This window comes from Rhinolophus sinicus, chromosome 5, assembly GCF_057876585.1.
Source record: "Rhinolophus sinicus isolate RSI-liver-muscle chromosome 5, RSI-T2T, whole genome shotgun sequence".
Classification (NCBI taxonomy): Eukaryota; Metazoa; Chordata; class Mammalia; order Chiroptera; family Rhinolophidae; genus Rhinolophus; species Rhinolophus sinicus.
In genome coordinates this window covers 75,159,558-75,176,290 of record NC_142505.1, presented here as the reverse complement: position 1 = coordinate 75,176,290, position 16,733 = coordinate 75,159,558, and positions in this window count along the sequence as shown.

The following is a 16,733-nucleotide window of genomic DNA, read 5'->3' as shown; positions in this document are numbered from 1 at the left end:
TTTCTTTGTTTCTGATCTCAGGGGGAAGCTTTCAGATTTCACCAGTGAGTGTCATGATTGCTGTAGGATTTTTGTAGGTATTCTTTATGAATTTAAGGACGTTCCTCTTTACTTGTAGTTTGCTCAATGGACTTATGGTGTTGAATTTTGTCAAATGCGTTTCTTGAATCTATTGAGATGATAGAACTATTTTTCTTTTGTCTGTTAGTGTAGTGAATTAATTGATATATTTCCTAATGTTAATCCCCTCCCATCTACTCTGCTCCCCCACTTCACTTTCTACTTTGCTAGAATAAACCCCACTTGGTCGTGATATGTTATTTTTATGTATCTCCAGATTTATTTTGTGATGTTTAGGATTTTTACATCCGTGTTTGAGAGATGTAGTCTATAATTTCCCTTTCTTTAACACCTTTGTTAGGTTTTGGTATTAATGTTAAACTAGATTCGTGGAATGAGCTGGAAATTGTTCCCTCTTTGTCTGCTCTCTGGAAGTTCATGAAAGATTGAGCCCTAGCCACTTCCACCTCCCTGGGCTCCCACCTCTGTCTCTTCAGCTCTGGACCACTGCTGAGCTCTGCCTGGGTTTCCCCTCCCTCCCATCACAGTCTGGAAGTTTCCTCCAGGCAGAAGCGAGAGCAGTGGTAGGGCTCACCTCTTTGTTTCTTGTGCTCTCAAAGATCACTGTCCTTCAACGGGTGATGTCCAGTGTCTGAAGTGGTCTTGTTTTATATATTTTGTGTAGTTTTTTAGTTCAGGCAGGAGGGTAAAGTACCAGTTGCTCCATCTTGACCAGAAAAGGAAGTCCACGTATTAAATTGTAATACAACTCTCTTAGTAAATAACAGAAGCAGACACACGCACTCTCCACCCCTCAACAAAAAAAAAATCAGTAAGTATATAGAAGGTTGGAACAACACAATTAACAAACTTAATCTAATGGCCCTGTATAGAACACTGAATCAACAACTGCAAAATTACATGATTTCGGGACGGCTTGATGGCTCAGTTGGTTGGAGCGCAAGTTCTCAACAAAGTTGCCGGTTCAATTCCCGCATGGGATGGTCGGCTGCGCCCCCTGCAACTAAAGATTGAAAACAGCGACTGGACTTGGAGTTGAGCTGCACCCTCCACAACTGGATTGAAGGACAATGACTTGACTTGGAGCTGATGGGCCCTGGAGAAACACACTGTTCCCCAATATTCCCCAGTTTAAAAAAAATTTACATTGTTTCTAGGTGAACTTGGAGTATTTATCAAAGTTGACTATGAAGTTAAGCCATAAAGAAATTATTAATAAATGACAAAGAGTTGAACTCTTAACAGAGAAGGGTCTCTGCAGTAGAATTAAACTAGAAATTGGTAACAAAATTTGAAAGTTAAATGTTCCTCCCAGTAACCCAGTGGAATGTAGAAATTATTTTAAACTGAATGAAAATGAAAATATGAATATAAAAATCTTTTAGATGTGATTAAAACCATACTTAAAGGGAAGTTTATAGCCTTAAATGCATATATTAGAAAAGTAGAAAGGCTAAAAAGGAACTAGTTATACAGTTTTTTCAAGAAATTAGAATAACAGCAAATTCAGATAAATGGAAGAAAATAGTAGAAATTAATGAAATATAACGTAAAAAGATTAACAAAGCAGTTATGTTAAAAGACAAAATTGCTAAATTGATAAAGAAGAAAAATGGCAAAACTAACCAATGTTTGGAATGAAAAAGAATCATCATGATTATAGTCATTAAAGAGATAGATACTTTGAATAACTAAAATGTAAGTGAAATAAAGAAATTCATGGGAAAAACACAACTTACCAAAGCTATACCAGGAAGTCTGTAGTCCTATAACTGCTAAAAAAGTTATATTGAATCTGTCATTTAAAAGCCTTCCCACAAAAAAATTAAAAATCCTAAATGGCTTTACCTGCAAGTTGTACCAAATACAGAAGAAATAAGGCTGATCTTAACATAAAATATAAGATCTTTAAAATAGTAAATGAAATGATTAATATATTTGACTATCTTAAAGACATGTTCATCAAAAAATACCATTTAAGAGAATAAAAGGCCATAGAGTTGGAAAATATAATTTGTATACCCTTCAAAAGACAGGTAGCCAGAACATACAAAGTACTTATATGCCAAAAGTAAAAGAACACCCAATAGAAATATGGGTAAAAGACTTAAAGAAGCACTTCATGAAAGGGGGAAATTATCCAGTAAACATATGAAAAGGTGCTAATCTCATTATGAAAAACTGCACAGGTTTGGAATTGATGATGGGGAAGTGTTAGCCATGGGATGTGGTGGCAGATGATCATAGAAAACTCGCCTTTGGAAGAAAAGAACATGGGCTAAAGAGGAGAAGTTGTAAAAAATCACAGGGCAGCCGCCAGATGGCGCCATGCTACAATGTAACTTCCTGGGGTCTGTGGAAAAAGGTGAGAGCAAGGCCCTTTCTTAGCCATCTTTCCAGACAAGTCTGCAGCCCAGAGAACTATTTCAGGAGACTCCTCCTTCGCAGAGGTAATGAAACTGAAGCATTTCCAACCAGAAAATAGAGAATTTTAGGAAGATTTTATTTAGGTAATCTTTGAACATTAATGAATTGTCAATATGGATGCAACTATTTCCTAATACAGTGTTTGTACATTTGGACATAGGATTTGGAATACTTAATCAGTGTTGGTCTTTTCCAGGCCTCCTAAGAGAAATCATCTGGAAAATACAAATCGCCCGACTCTGAACAATGAAAAGCAGGTAATAATGTAAGAACCAGTGAAACTTCTAATAGTCTACACTGAATAAGAACACACTCCAAAGTCTCCTGGCAGCTGCTCATCTGTTCTGACTACTGGTATTTTGGGTCCTTTTAACACTTTGTAAGCGGGCATTTTCCCGCCAAATCGCGTTGTAACGCGGGGCTTTTTTGACATTTTCTCGCCAAAATTAGACTTTCCGGAAAATATTCATATCTTTCTATCTATTTGATATTTTTCTATGAAACTTCCAGTGTTTTAGTTTAAAAAGAGGTCTCTATTTATTTGCTTTGCAAAATTTTTGCCGGTTCCAACTAGAGGCAATATGACGAGTTTACTCGTTTCCCGCAAAAAATGTGTTTTAACATTGGTCATTTGGTGGGAATGTGTTGGTATTTTACTATGGTTTAATTTTCATTTCCCTGATTATTAGGGGGATTGAGCTCCTTTTAAACTAGAGAAATGTATTATTCTTTTCCTTTAATGGTTAGTGCTTTTTATGTGTGATGTCATTAAGAAGTCTTTTCCTGGGGCCGGCCCGGTGGCTCAGGCGGTTAGAGCTCCGTGCTCCTAACTCCGAAGGCTGCCGGTTCGATTCCCACATTGGCCAGTGGGCTCTCAACCACAAGGTTGCCAGTTCAATCCCTCGAGTCCCACAAGGGATGGTGGACTCCGCCCCCTGCAACTAAGATTGAACACGGCACCTTGAGCTGAGCTGCCTCCTGGATGGCTCAGTTGGTTGGAGCACGTCCTCTCAACCACAAGGTTGCCGGTTCGACTCCCGCAAGGGATGGTGGGCTGTGCCCCCTGCAACTAGAAAACGGCAACTGGACCTGGAGCTGAGCTGTGCCCTCCACAACTAAGACTGAAAAGACAACAACTTGAAGCTGAACAGCACCCTCCACAACTAAGATTGAAAGGACAACAACTTCACTTGGGAAAAAAAGGCCTGGAAGTACACACTGTTCCCCAATAAAGTCCTGTACCCCTTCCCCAATAAAATCTTTAAAAAAAAAAAAAAAGTAAATATATTTTTTTAAAAAGTCTTTTCCTGTTCCAAGTTTATTAATATATTATCTTTTATATACTTCAGTGTTTTGCTTTTCAAATTTAGCTCTAAAATATCTCTGAAATAGATTTCTGAATGTAGTGTGCGGAAGAGGTCAGGTTTCATTCTCCCACTTACACATTGTTCCTGCACCATTTATTGAAAAGGTAAGTGCTTTGTTCTACTGCACTTCAGTGCCATCTTTCCTGTCAGTCAACTGTCCAGATATGTTTGAGTTTATCCTGGGTCTCCATTATTTTATTGGCCTATTTGTTCTCCCATTGCCCAATACCATGTTGCCTCAGTTACTCTAGTATTATAACACACGTTGATATCTGGTAGAGAAAGTTCTGTGACCCTGTTCTTTTTCAAGAATATGTTTGCTATTCTTGTATTACTGCATTGCCAAGTAAATTTTATAACTAACTTATCAACTTACATATGCATACGTACACCACAATTACAATTTTGAATGGGATTTTCTTGAAATTATATAACAATTTGAAGGAAATTAACATCATCATAAAATTCAGTCTTCTGATCTTTGAATCCAGTATATTTCACCATTTATTTAGCTTTCCTGTTGGTCTCACTGTTCTATTGTTTTGGTCTAACGGCTTTCATATTTTTCATATAAGGTTTATTTTTAAGTGTTTGATATGTTTTTTATTTTTTCCCCCTGCTTTATTGAGGAAAAATAAAATTGCCTATATTTATGGTGTATATCTTAGTCCATTTGGGCTGCTTTAACAAAATAGTATGGACTGGGTGTTTATGGTAAACAACAGAAGTTTATTTCTCACAGTTCTGAAGGCTGGGGAGTCCAAGATCAAGATGGCCACAGATTCAGTGTCTGGTGAGGACCTGTTTCCTGGTTCGTAGATGGTACCTTCGCGCTGTGTGCTCACAGAGTAGAAGTGACGGGGCTCGGGGGCGTCTCTTATAAGGACACTAATCTCACTCCTGGGGCTCCACCCTCATAACCTCATCACCTCCCAAGCACCCAACCTCCTAACACCATCACCTACAAGGATTAGGATTTCAACAAGGGGGACACATGACACAAACATTCAGTGTAAAACAGTGTACAACTATACAGCGTGATGATTTAGTATATGTATACACAGTAAGATGGTTACCATAATTAAGCTAATTAACATTCATCACCTCACATAGTTAATATTTGTGTGTGTGGTGAGAACACTTAATACGAACTTGCAATAAATTTAAAGTACACAATACAGTATTAACCATAGTCACCACTCCAGAATTTATTCATCCCACATAACTGAATCTTTGTACCTTTTGACCAACATCTCTCCATTTCCCCCACCCCTCACCCCTGACAACCACCAGATCCACATATAAGTGACATGCAGTATTTGGCTTTCTGTGTCTGGCTTATTTCACTTAGCATAATGTCCTCTACGTTCACCCATGTGGCCACAAATGGCAGGATTCCTTCATTTTTAAGACTGAATCATATTCCTCTGCATGCACACGTGTGTGCACGCGCGCGTGCACCACATTATCCGTTCATCTGTTGACACTTAATTGTCTCCAAATCCTGGCAATTATGAATAATGCTGCAGTGAACATGGACGTGCAGCTATTTCTTCAGCCAACAGTCAACGAGAAGCTGGAGCCTCAGTTCTACAAGGAAATGAATTCTGCCAACAACCTGAGTGAGCTGCTTCCGTAGTTAAGCCTCCAGGTTAAGTGCAGTCAGCTGACACCTTGACGACAGCCTGTGAGACCCTCGGCAGAAGACCAGCCAAGCTGGGTCCAGACTCCCGACCCACTAAATGGTGCTGTTTTAAGCTGTGGTTTGTGGTAATTTATATAGCGGTAGATAACAATCATTTATTAGCTGTATGGCCTTGAGGAAGTTGTGTATATTTCCTGTGCTTTAGGTCTCTGATCCTCAAAACAGGTTACCAACAACAAGCTACCTTATATTTGTTGTTGCTGTGAGGATGAAGTGAGTTCACACACGATAATCCTTTGGCAGGGCCCAGACACCTAGAAAGTGCTCAGTCACTGTAAGCTGTGCGGTCCCTGCCTGAGTGGTTACACACGTTTTCTTTCTCACCCTCCCTCCCTCCCTCTTCACTCCTGTGTGGTTTCCTGCCTTAATTCTCCATCACACCTCCTTTTCTAGAATTTCATTTCTTTGCCCCAGATAGTCTTGGCTGGCTAAAAGCTTACCTTTACCTAGCGATCATTTATCAGACACCCTCAACTATTTGAATAATCAAGATGCTCCAAAAACTAAAATCTATTCCATGTAGAAAATGTACTAAAGTTACATGCTTGACTTGTTGACAGAACTCAGAGTTTTCTTATTCCCTAAGTTAGAGCACACCGGAAGTCAAAATTTAAAATGGTGAGTGGAAAACTAGAAGGAAGCATGTAGCCCCCATGTGATTAAGACCACCTGAGATGGAAGGGACCTGAAGACTATCAAGGCAAAGAACTCAGGTGGATTTGAGGCAGAGACAGGCCGCACTTCGGAGTCTCTGAAGGGATCACTGAATAAATACAAGCACGCGTCCTCTAGAATTTCAGCTTCCGAAGTTGTTTATGACAGCACTGTCAACAAGAGGGACTCAAGTCCCATCTCCTCCAGGAGAGCAGAGTGTATATTTCATATTTTCATAGTTGAAATATAGAATCTTACAAATATGTAATACTTCAAAAAAATTTAAGTTATAAAATCTCTTGCTCAACAAAAAAACAGCCCACAATTTAAAAGTGGGCAAAGGACTTGAATAGACATCTCTCCAAAGAAGATTCACGAATGACCGGTAAGCACATGAAGAGGTGCTCAGTGTCACTAATCATGAGGGAAATGTAAATCAAAACCACGGTGAAATATCAGCTCACCCCCATTAGGATGGGTACTATCAAAAAACAAATTGCAAATGTTGGCAAGAATGTGGAGAAATTGGAATTCTGTGCACTGTTGATGGGAATGTAAAATGGTGCGACTGCCATGGAAAATAATATGGAGATTCCTCAGAAAACCAAAGGCACTGCCGTATGATCCAGCAATCCACCTTCTGGGTGTGCTTCCAAAAGAATGAGAGCAGAGTCTCAAAGACATACTTGTATACCCACATTCATGGCGGCATAGTCTCAACAGCCACGAGGTGGAAGCAACCCAGGGTCCATCAGTGGATGACTCGCTAAATAAAAGGTGGTCTGTCCATTCATGGAAATCAATTCAGCCTTAAAAAGGAAAGAAATTCTGACACAGGCTACAACATGGATGAACCTTGAGAACAGACATTATGCTCAGTGAAATAAGTCAGTAAAGAAAGACAAGCACTGCATGATTCTGCTCACGTGTGGTATCTGGAGAAGTCGCCTTCATAGCCACAGAAAGAACAGTGGTTTGCCAGGGGCTGTGGGCAGGGGAACGGGGCGCTGTTTAATGACCCAAGACTTTCAGTTTTGCCAGATGAAAGAGTTCTGGAGATTGGTTGCACAACAGTGTGATTTTAACAGTGCTGAACTGTACACTTAAAAATGGTTAAGATGGTAAGTTTTATGTGCATTTTACCACAATCTTTTAATGTCAAAAACAACTCCAACCCAAGATAGACTAACAAATGAAATATCTGGTGGGCTGCCACTGGAGAGAGAGGAAAACCAATGGGCAGCGATGGAAGATGTCAGACTTTCAGGGCAGCTGCACACACCTAATAAAAACCCAAACGGTCTCTCCTGTGTCTCATCCCCAAAGTCTGCTGGGCACTAGATATCAAATTGCTCGTCAGCACTGAGATTGCACCAAGGGCAGCACCTCACAGGGGACTTGACTGTGGGTTTTAATTCCAGCTTGTCAAGCACTTCATTTCACTAAAACCCTGAATCATGCTAAGGAGCTTATAAAAAGCTTTGAAGTAGTTATTTTTCTATCATCACCAAGGTTAGACATTTAAGTCCTTTTGGAGCTCCTGGCTTCCTTTGAGAGGCACAGTAATACATGAGATGGGCCAAAGAGCTCGTTCTGTCCCCAGGAGCACATGCAGGGGACAGGTGGTGGTGGGTCGTGATCTGGAGGTGTGCTGCGGACACAGGTGCTCAGGGTGGCAGGAGTTCTAGACTCACCTGGAACAGAACAGAAGCTCCTTTCTGGCTTCTGACCCCCAAAGCCAGCAAGCCCACTGTGGCCTTGACCTCAGGATAGGTACTGCTGCTAGGTTGTTACAGGCATTTTGGGTTACTGCTTATTGGCCATGTTTTTTATTTTCCAATTAAAAAAAATATTTTGCACTGGTTTATCCCGAACCCTGTCCTGCCTACTACACCTTTTGGTTTGAAGAGTAGAGCGTCCTCCCAGGTCTCCAGGGCCTGGAATGCAGTGCTGGGTCTGGGCTCCTGGTGAGTGGAAGGTTGGTGGTTTCAGAGCCAGGTGTTCTCTCTCCATCCAGGCGACAGGGAAGGAAAGCCGCGAGTCTGGCAGAGTGGCTGACAGTGCTCTCTTCCACCCTGTTGTCTTCTCGTCTGTAAAGCTTGTCTCCTTTGCGATGAGCGCTGGTGGGCAGCTGACCAGTGTGGACTTAGCCCGCTGTTCCTAACCCTGCCCTGCATTCTCCCCTACAAGCTTTCCTGCCTTTCCTCAGCTTAGAACTCCCCTGGCCTCTTTTTTAAGGCAACTATCCTTCCTCAATCATAGGGTTCCGGTGGGATTGTGAGTTACCGTAACCCGTCTCTACACGTGCACACATGCATGTTTGTGTGCACATGACTACAGCAGGGCCCTGTGAGGCCTTCCTGGAATTCCTAGCATGTAGGTCAAGGCCAGTTCCTATATGTCCCCAGGATATTGCTCGTAAACTACAAGACTAGTATACCCAGTTATTAGCTGTTTGACCTTGAGCAAGTTACCCTCTGTAACCATCGGTTCTGTCATCTAGGAAATCGGGACAGTAAAAGACATTCAGTAAGATGGTTGAGAGAGTGAGCAAAGCCCGTGCGTAAGACAACTGGTGTTTACTGTCTCCTGGTCCCCTGCCTCCAGGGCCCATCCTGCCATGTAACCCCACAGCCAGGACCTTCCCTCCGTTAGGCCAGGTCTGTAAAGTGCCTTTGGTGATCTGGAACTAATAAAAGTCTAATGAATAAACCAATGCTTGAACCTATACTGGAAGTTCTACCTTCTGTGTTTATTAAGATTGGAAAGCACCCCAATAAACTTAAAAAAAAAAAAAGATTAGAAAGAAAGTCGAGATGAGTCCTTGTAAACACTTCCTTTTATGAAATACCAAGGGTCAAAATTCTTCACTGAGTTCACACTCCCAAGCAGAGAAAGGATGGCGCCAACATTAGGAAGGAAAAAGAACTGCCCTGCCTTCTAAAACCCAGGTCAAGAGAAGCTCCTTAGGAGTTTGCTTGATCCTTGTGGAGTTTGCCACCCACTGATTTCCTGGAATAATGGGCTGGGCTGCACTGGGTTTCCCCTTCCTGAGTGCCTGGCACGCTAGGAAAGCCCCATGTGCACATCATGGTTTTGTACATGGTTTTCATGTGGGATGCTATGTCAAGGTCTGTGACATTCTGTGATGTCTGAGGCGTCTATTGAAAACATGAAATGGTTTTTCCCATAGCCATTCATGATTCCTTTATCCCGTAATTCCTGAGGATGCTTGGGAAGCACTGGGCATCGTCTCCTGTGCGCCGCCTGGCACACAAGGACCTTGTGTGGGCCGCTGCCTGGGGGTCAGACACACTTCAGTCCCCAGGCACCGGCAGCTGCTCAACAACCTGAGCTGCTGCCACGACCTTTGTGGGTCTGGTTCTTGGGACGGCCATGTGCCCACCATGGTACCTTTTGTTACAAGGTCATTACAGCTGGCATTGCATGTTGGGCCCAGGTGGTCTCAGAGTTTATCTCCATGTGCATTGAGAGAAGAATTCTAGAGGAAAGGATGCCAGTGATTGGGGCCATGAGTTGAGTTCTCAGCTGTATATCCGAGACCTCTGAGGAAGTGTGCGCGAGTTAGTCTGGGACTGTCATCTCTTACTGTTTCCATTCCCTTTAGTTTTCCACTCTGCTGTTGCCTTTGAATGAGTTCATCTGACCTGTTCTTTAGCTTTGTCTCTATGAATTTGGTTCTTTTAGATACATCATATAAGTGGGATCGTACAGTTTTTATCTTTTTGTGACTGGCTTGATTCACTCAGTATCTGTCCTCAAGGTCCATCTTTATTGTAGCATGTATCAGAATTCCCTTCCTTTTAAAGGATGAATAATCTATTGTATGTTTATGTGTCATTTTATGTTTCCATTTAGCTGCTGATGGACTCTGGGTTGCTTCCATCTCGTGGCTGTTGTGACTATGCCGCCATGAATGTGGGTGTACAAATCTGTCACTGAGACTCTGCTCTCAATTCTTTTGGAGACACACCCAGAAGTGGGATTGCTGGATCATATGGTGGTATTGTTTTTAATATTTTAAGGAACCTCCATACTGTTTTCCACCATAGGTACACCGTTTTTACATCTCCACCAACAGTGCACAGAGTTCCAATTCTCCACATCTTCACCAACGTTTGTTTTTTCTGGTGTTTTTTGTGTTTTTTTTGTCAGTACCCATCCTAATGGGTGAGAGGTGGTATCTCACTGTGGTTTGATTTGCATTTCCCTCGGGATTAGTGATATTGAGCATCTCTTCATGAGCTCATTTGTATCTTTGAAGAAATATCTATTCTAGTCCTTTGTCCATATTTTAATTGGGTTGTTTTCTATTGTTAAGTTGTAGTTCTTTATATATTATGGACATAACCACTTATCAGTTACATAATTTGCAAATGTATTCTCCGTTCTGTCGGTTGTCCTTTGACTCTGTTGATTGTTTTTTGATGCACAGAAGTTTTTAATTTTGATGTAGTCCATTTTATCTATTTTTGCTTTTGTCGCCTGTGCTTTGGTGGGATCTACAAGAAATCACTGACAAATGAAATGTCTCCCCAATGTCTTCTTCTAAAAATTTTATGGTTTTAGGTCTTATATTTGTGTCTTTTGACTCATTTTATTTTTTGTATATCACATAAGGTAAAGGTCTGCTATGGTCTGAATGTTTGTGTTCCCTCCCCGTAACTGATATGTTAAAATTCTAACGCCGTATGTGATGCTTTTAGTACATGGGGCTTAAGTCATGAGTACAGATCCCTCGTGAATGGAATTGGTGCTCTTATCGAAGAGGCTTCATAGAGCCCTTGCCTCTCCCACCTTGTGAGGACACAGCAGGAAGGCACCAGCTTATGAACTAGGAAGAGGCCTCTCACCAGATGGCAGTCATGTTGGCACCTTGATCTTGGACTTCCCAGCCTCCAGAACTGTGAGAAATACACTTCTGTTACTTAAAAGTTGCCCACTCTGTGGTATTTTGTTATAGCAGCATAAACAAAGACAAGGTCCATCTTTATTCTTTTGCATGTGGATATTCAATTTTCCTAGAACCATTTTTTGAAAAGACTGGCCTTAACCCACTGAGTGGTCTTGGCATCTTTGTTGAAAATCATTTGACCATGCACGCATAGACCTCATTTCTGGGCGCGCTCTTCTATTGCACTGGTCTGTATTTCGGTCTTTATGCCACTACCACGCTATTGTAATCACTGTAGATTTATAGTAAGTTCTGAAATCAAGCATGATACTTCCAACTTTGTTCTTTTTCAAGATTATTTTGGCCCTTCAGGGCCCCTGCGAGTCCAAATGAATGTTAGGATGGATGTTTCTATTTCTGCAAAAAATGCCATTGGGATTTTGATAGAGATTGCGTTAAATCTGTAGATCACCGTGGATGATACTGACATCATAACAATGTCTATCAACCCACAAACACAGAATGTCCTTCCGTTTACTTGTCTTTAATTTCATTAATGTTTTGTAGTTTCTGGTGTACAAACAGGTCTTTTGCCTCCTTGGTTATATTTATTACTATGTATTGTACTATTTTTGATGCTACTGTAAATGGAATTTTTAAATTTACTTTTCAGATTGTTGTTAGTGTATAAAAACACCTGATTTTTGTGTTGATTTTATATCTTGCAGCCTTGCTGAATTCACTAGTTGTGTGTGTGTGTGTGTGTGTGTGTGTGTGTTGTGCGCGCGCGCATGCGCGCACGCGCGTATGTAAAATCATTAGGGCTTTCACATATCAGATCACCTCTGTGAACAGATAACTACTTTTCCCAGTTCCATTTGGATGCCATTTTTTTGCTTGCCTAACTGCTATGGCCAGGATTCCCAGTGTTTTGTTAAATACATGATGTGGTGAAAACAGGCATCCTTGTCTTGTTCCTGATCTTAGAGGAAAAGCTTTTAGTCTTTCACCACTGAGTATGATGTTAGCTCTGGGCTTTTTATCGTTTTGTTGAGGTAGTTCCCTTGTATTCCTAGTTTGTTAAATGTTTATTGTGAAAGGGTGTTGAGTTTTGTCAGGTGCGTTTTCTGTATCAATTGAGATGATCATACAGCTTTTTTCCCCCATCATACTGCAAATGTGGGGCATTATTAGGTTGGTGCAAGAGTAATTGCGGTTTTTGCAATTATTTCTAACCTTTAAACCGCAGTTACTCTTGCACCAACCTATTACATTGATTGATTTTCTTATGGTGAACTATTCTTGCATTCCAGGAATAAATCGAGTTGGTCACCACATATAATCGTCTATAATATGCAGTTGAATTGTTTGCTGAAATTTTGTTGAGGCTCCGCTCTTGCTGCTTTTAAGATTCTGTCTTTGACTTTCAACAGTTTGATTATGTCTTGGTGTGGGTTTCTTTGGGTGTATCCTACTTGTTTTTCGAGCCTTTTGTATTTATAATTTCCATTTCTTTCCTTAAATTTGGTATGTTTACAGCCATTTAAAAAAGAAAAAAAAAGCTCTCTGTCCCCTTTCTCTGCTCCTACTTTTTGGTGCATATATTGGTCCACTTAATGGCTTCTCATAAATCCCTCAGGCTCTGTTCACTTCATTGTTTTTTCTTCTTGCTCCTCTCACGCAGTAATTTCAAATGATCTGTCATCAAGTTCTCTAACACTCTTTTCTGCCTGATCAGGTCTGAGGTTGAACCCCTGTAGTGAATTTTTCAATTCAGTTATTGTATCTTTCAGCTCCAGAATCTGTTTGGTTCTCTTTAATAATGTCTACCTCTGTTGATATTCTCATTTTTTAAAAGTCATTTTCCTTGATTTTGTTGTCTGTCCATGATTTCATTTAGCTTACTAAGCATATTTAATACTATTGCATATTTAATACTGTTTTAAATTCTTTGTCAAGTCAGAGGTCTGTGTTTGGTTGAGATTGATTTTCGGAGATTTTTTTGTTCTTTTAAGGAGCCATGGCTTGTTTTTCCTTTGTATGTCTTGTGGTCTTTTGCTGAGTTCTGGGCATTTGAAACAACAATCCCCTCCCCCAGCCTTTACTGAGAGGCTTCCTGCAGGGGGAGCCCTTCACTAACCAGCCCAGCTTAAAGGCTCGTTCATGGTCCTCTCAAACCTTTTCTGGGTCTGCATCTTCCCTGGGACTGTGTGTGTGCAGTTCCCCAGAAAGTCTACTGCTTTTAAATGTCTTTATTTCCATAAGGTTCTCATTCCTGCATGTCCTCAGAAGACTTGAATTTGTTGTGTTCCTCTGCCTGTAATTTCTTACCTCCAGGCATCCACACGTCTGCAGACCACCTGCAGTTTCAACAAGCTGGGCACCCACTTGAGTCTTCAGCAGCCTCCAACCTGGCTTCCAGATGATGCCAACATTCTCATCACCGCTCCGAGTCAAGCAAGGCAAACCCACCAGCCATTTTGTGTGGCTTTTTCTTGTTTAGGCATTCGCTTGGTTGGTGCAGCTTATTAACTTGGTTTCTGGAATTCTCACAAAGCTCTTTTGGTTGTTGTTGTTGATGGTGGTGGTGGTGGTATTATTAATTTGATGTTTCTGTCGGGGAATAAGGGCCTGGAGCTTCCTAGTCAGCTATATTGCTGAGGTCATCTCTAATAGTTCTTGTTTAAAATGTTATTTTGTTTTATATTACCATTATGAAATTAGTAGTATAAAGAAAATGAAAACCCAAGTAGGGTAGACTGGCCTCATAAGAAAAATAAGTCTATATAGCTATTTGATTTTGAATTCTCTGAGAATTACCTCCTTAATTCTAAATAATGTAGGCATTACTTTCATTGCTTGAATTGTACAAATCATTTTATACAGCAGAAGATGGGGCTTGTAATAGAGTTGTCTTTCCTTCCAGTTATGGCTATATTTTTACATTTAAGTTTCCACTTGTTATTTTTATAACTTTAAAGAATATATTTTTAACACACATATATAGAGTACTTTGAATTCCCAGCATGTACATAGATTAGAACTTGATGTTCCTCCATTTCTTTTCTGTTATTACACTATCTTCTGAATTTTGTCAAGTTTTCAAATTTTACATTCTGTTCTGTGACTATAATTCTTTAACATTTGGATTTTTAAAAACTTGAATATGGTAATTTTGTACCTGTAATTCACTATACAACCAAAATGTTATTAACTCTTAAAGAAATACAATTATTCATCACTAAAACTGCCTGTCAAACAATTTTTTTCTTAAATTTCATTCAAATCATGTCATTTGCATGGCTGACCCTGTTCTAGGAGCTCAAGGTACATCCATCAGTCACTCAAAACCACGTTGCATCTTTGGACATGTTTTATGTTTATACCAGAACATCTAGAATTTTCTTTCCTTTTTGCTTGTTGACATTTAAAACATGTTTTGTCAACAAATTACTAAGATCTTCTCAGTTTCGATATCACCATTTCAGCATGGTTTTTTGTTTTTTTCAGTTTTAAGATTTTATTGGGGAAGGGGAACAGGACTTTATTGGGGAACAGTGTGTACTTCCAGGACTTTTTCCAAGTCAAGTTATTGTCCTTTCAGTCTTAGTTGTGGAGGGCGCAGCTTAGCTCCAGGTCCAGTTGCCGTTGTTAGTTGCAGGGGGCGCAGCCCACCATCCCTTGTGGGAGTCAAACCAGCAACCTTGTGGTTGAGAGCTCGCTCTCCAACCGAGTCATCTGGCCCCCGGGCAGGAGCTGAGCGGCAGCTCATTGACTTTATTCTAGTTGCAGAGGGCGCAGCTCGCTGGCCCATGTGGGACTCGTACTGGCAGCCGCATTGCTCAGAGCTTGCGCTCTAACCAACTGAGCCACCCGTCCGTCCCTCAGCGTGGTATTTTAAACTGCAGTTCCTCTTCCATATCCCCGGCTGTTTGTCCAGAGCACTCATCATTTTCTAATCTTTTCTCAGTTTACTCATTTGGCTTCCTGTCTGTGTCTGCATGCCCCACCACTAGGATGAAAGCTCCATGGAGGGCAGAGGAATTGTTCACTAAAAGTGGGCACATGGTGCTCAATAAAAACTTTTTGAATGCATGAATCTTCCAGCTATTAAATGCTATCCATTTAATTATGCTTCTTGTAACCACTTTTCCTAAAATCTTCTCATTCTAATTTGGATACATTGCTTTCTAGGTTTGCTTCAGACCTAGAAATCCTGAGATTTAATTACATGACTAGATTTGTTCTACCTGTTCCTGCAAAGCATACTCTCAAGGTGTTTTCAGGCGGGGTGTGTGGAAAGATTTGTGATTCCCTGCAGCTCTGATCGTCTTCATTTTGCAGTCTCACTGCATTGAGACTTCAGCTGTACATAGAAAACTAGTTCAAAATGATTTCTCTGAGAAGTTTGAGGCAAGTGCTGTATTACATTCTAGATCTCACTGTTGCTGCTGAGAAATCTGATAATCCTCAGGAGAAGGAGAAATAGTTGGAGAAATAATGTAATTTCCCAAAGCTGGATACGTGAGTCTTCAGAACAAAAGATCAACTGAGGACTGTGAAGTGTGAGAGTATAAACGCAAAAGCAAGTTGTTGAAATTTCAAAACACAAATGACAAGGTCATTCCTTTTTTATATTCTTTTCTCTCCAGAGCATCTCCTTTGCTTTCTTTTTGTAAAAAAAACTTTCACGTTTTAGCAAATTCCTGTTAATAACAGGTTGGACCACAGGAATCCTCCATTTCCTTTAACTTCTCATCTCTCACGTGACTTAGTGATTTTTTTCCCCGAGTGTTTACCTGCCACATTAGTTTGCTTCAGGAATGTCAGGCTGGAAAGAGGGAGAACGGGCTGCTTGTGAGTTTCTGGGTTGCAGTAATAGCTGATCCTGCTATGCTAGTGGACTGAGCGCCATTGTGCACAAGTAGGCGGTGGCTGCACGTACAGGGGACGATCCAGGCACTCATCCCTACACCCCTGTGCTATCTGTGGTCTGTTTCAGGCTGCCCAGAATCCCTGCTGAAATCCTAACGCCAAAGGTGGTATCAGGTGAGGCCTTCAGGTATAGCTCTCATGAGTGGGATTAGTGCCTTGTGAGGGTCTGGAAAGATCCAGCCACCCCTACCATGTGAAGGTACGAGGTCTGTAACCCAGAAGGGGGCCCTCATCCCCCCATGCCAGAACCCTGATCTTTGACTGCAGCCTCCAAAGCTGTGAGAAATATCTTTTTCTGTTGTTTATAAGCTACCCAGTCTGAGGTATTTTGTTACAACAGCCAGAATGGACTAAAACACTTTCCAAGCAGCGAATATCAGAGGCATTATCTACAGACATTTGTGAAAAAATTTTATGGGACAAAACTGATATTCCAGAAAACTGGGAAGAATTTCAACTCAGAAATATTTCCATTTTGAAATTCTTTATCTGGGTGGCTCTGCCAAAAGCAGTCACTAGTGATTTTTTACCTCTTCTTTGGGCTATTTCTGATAAAGCAACCCAGAAACAGCAACTGAAGTGTTTTCTGACACTGCCCGAGCACGCAGGTCCAGAGTGCCCCGTGCACACGGGCAGGTGGGCAGCCTGT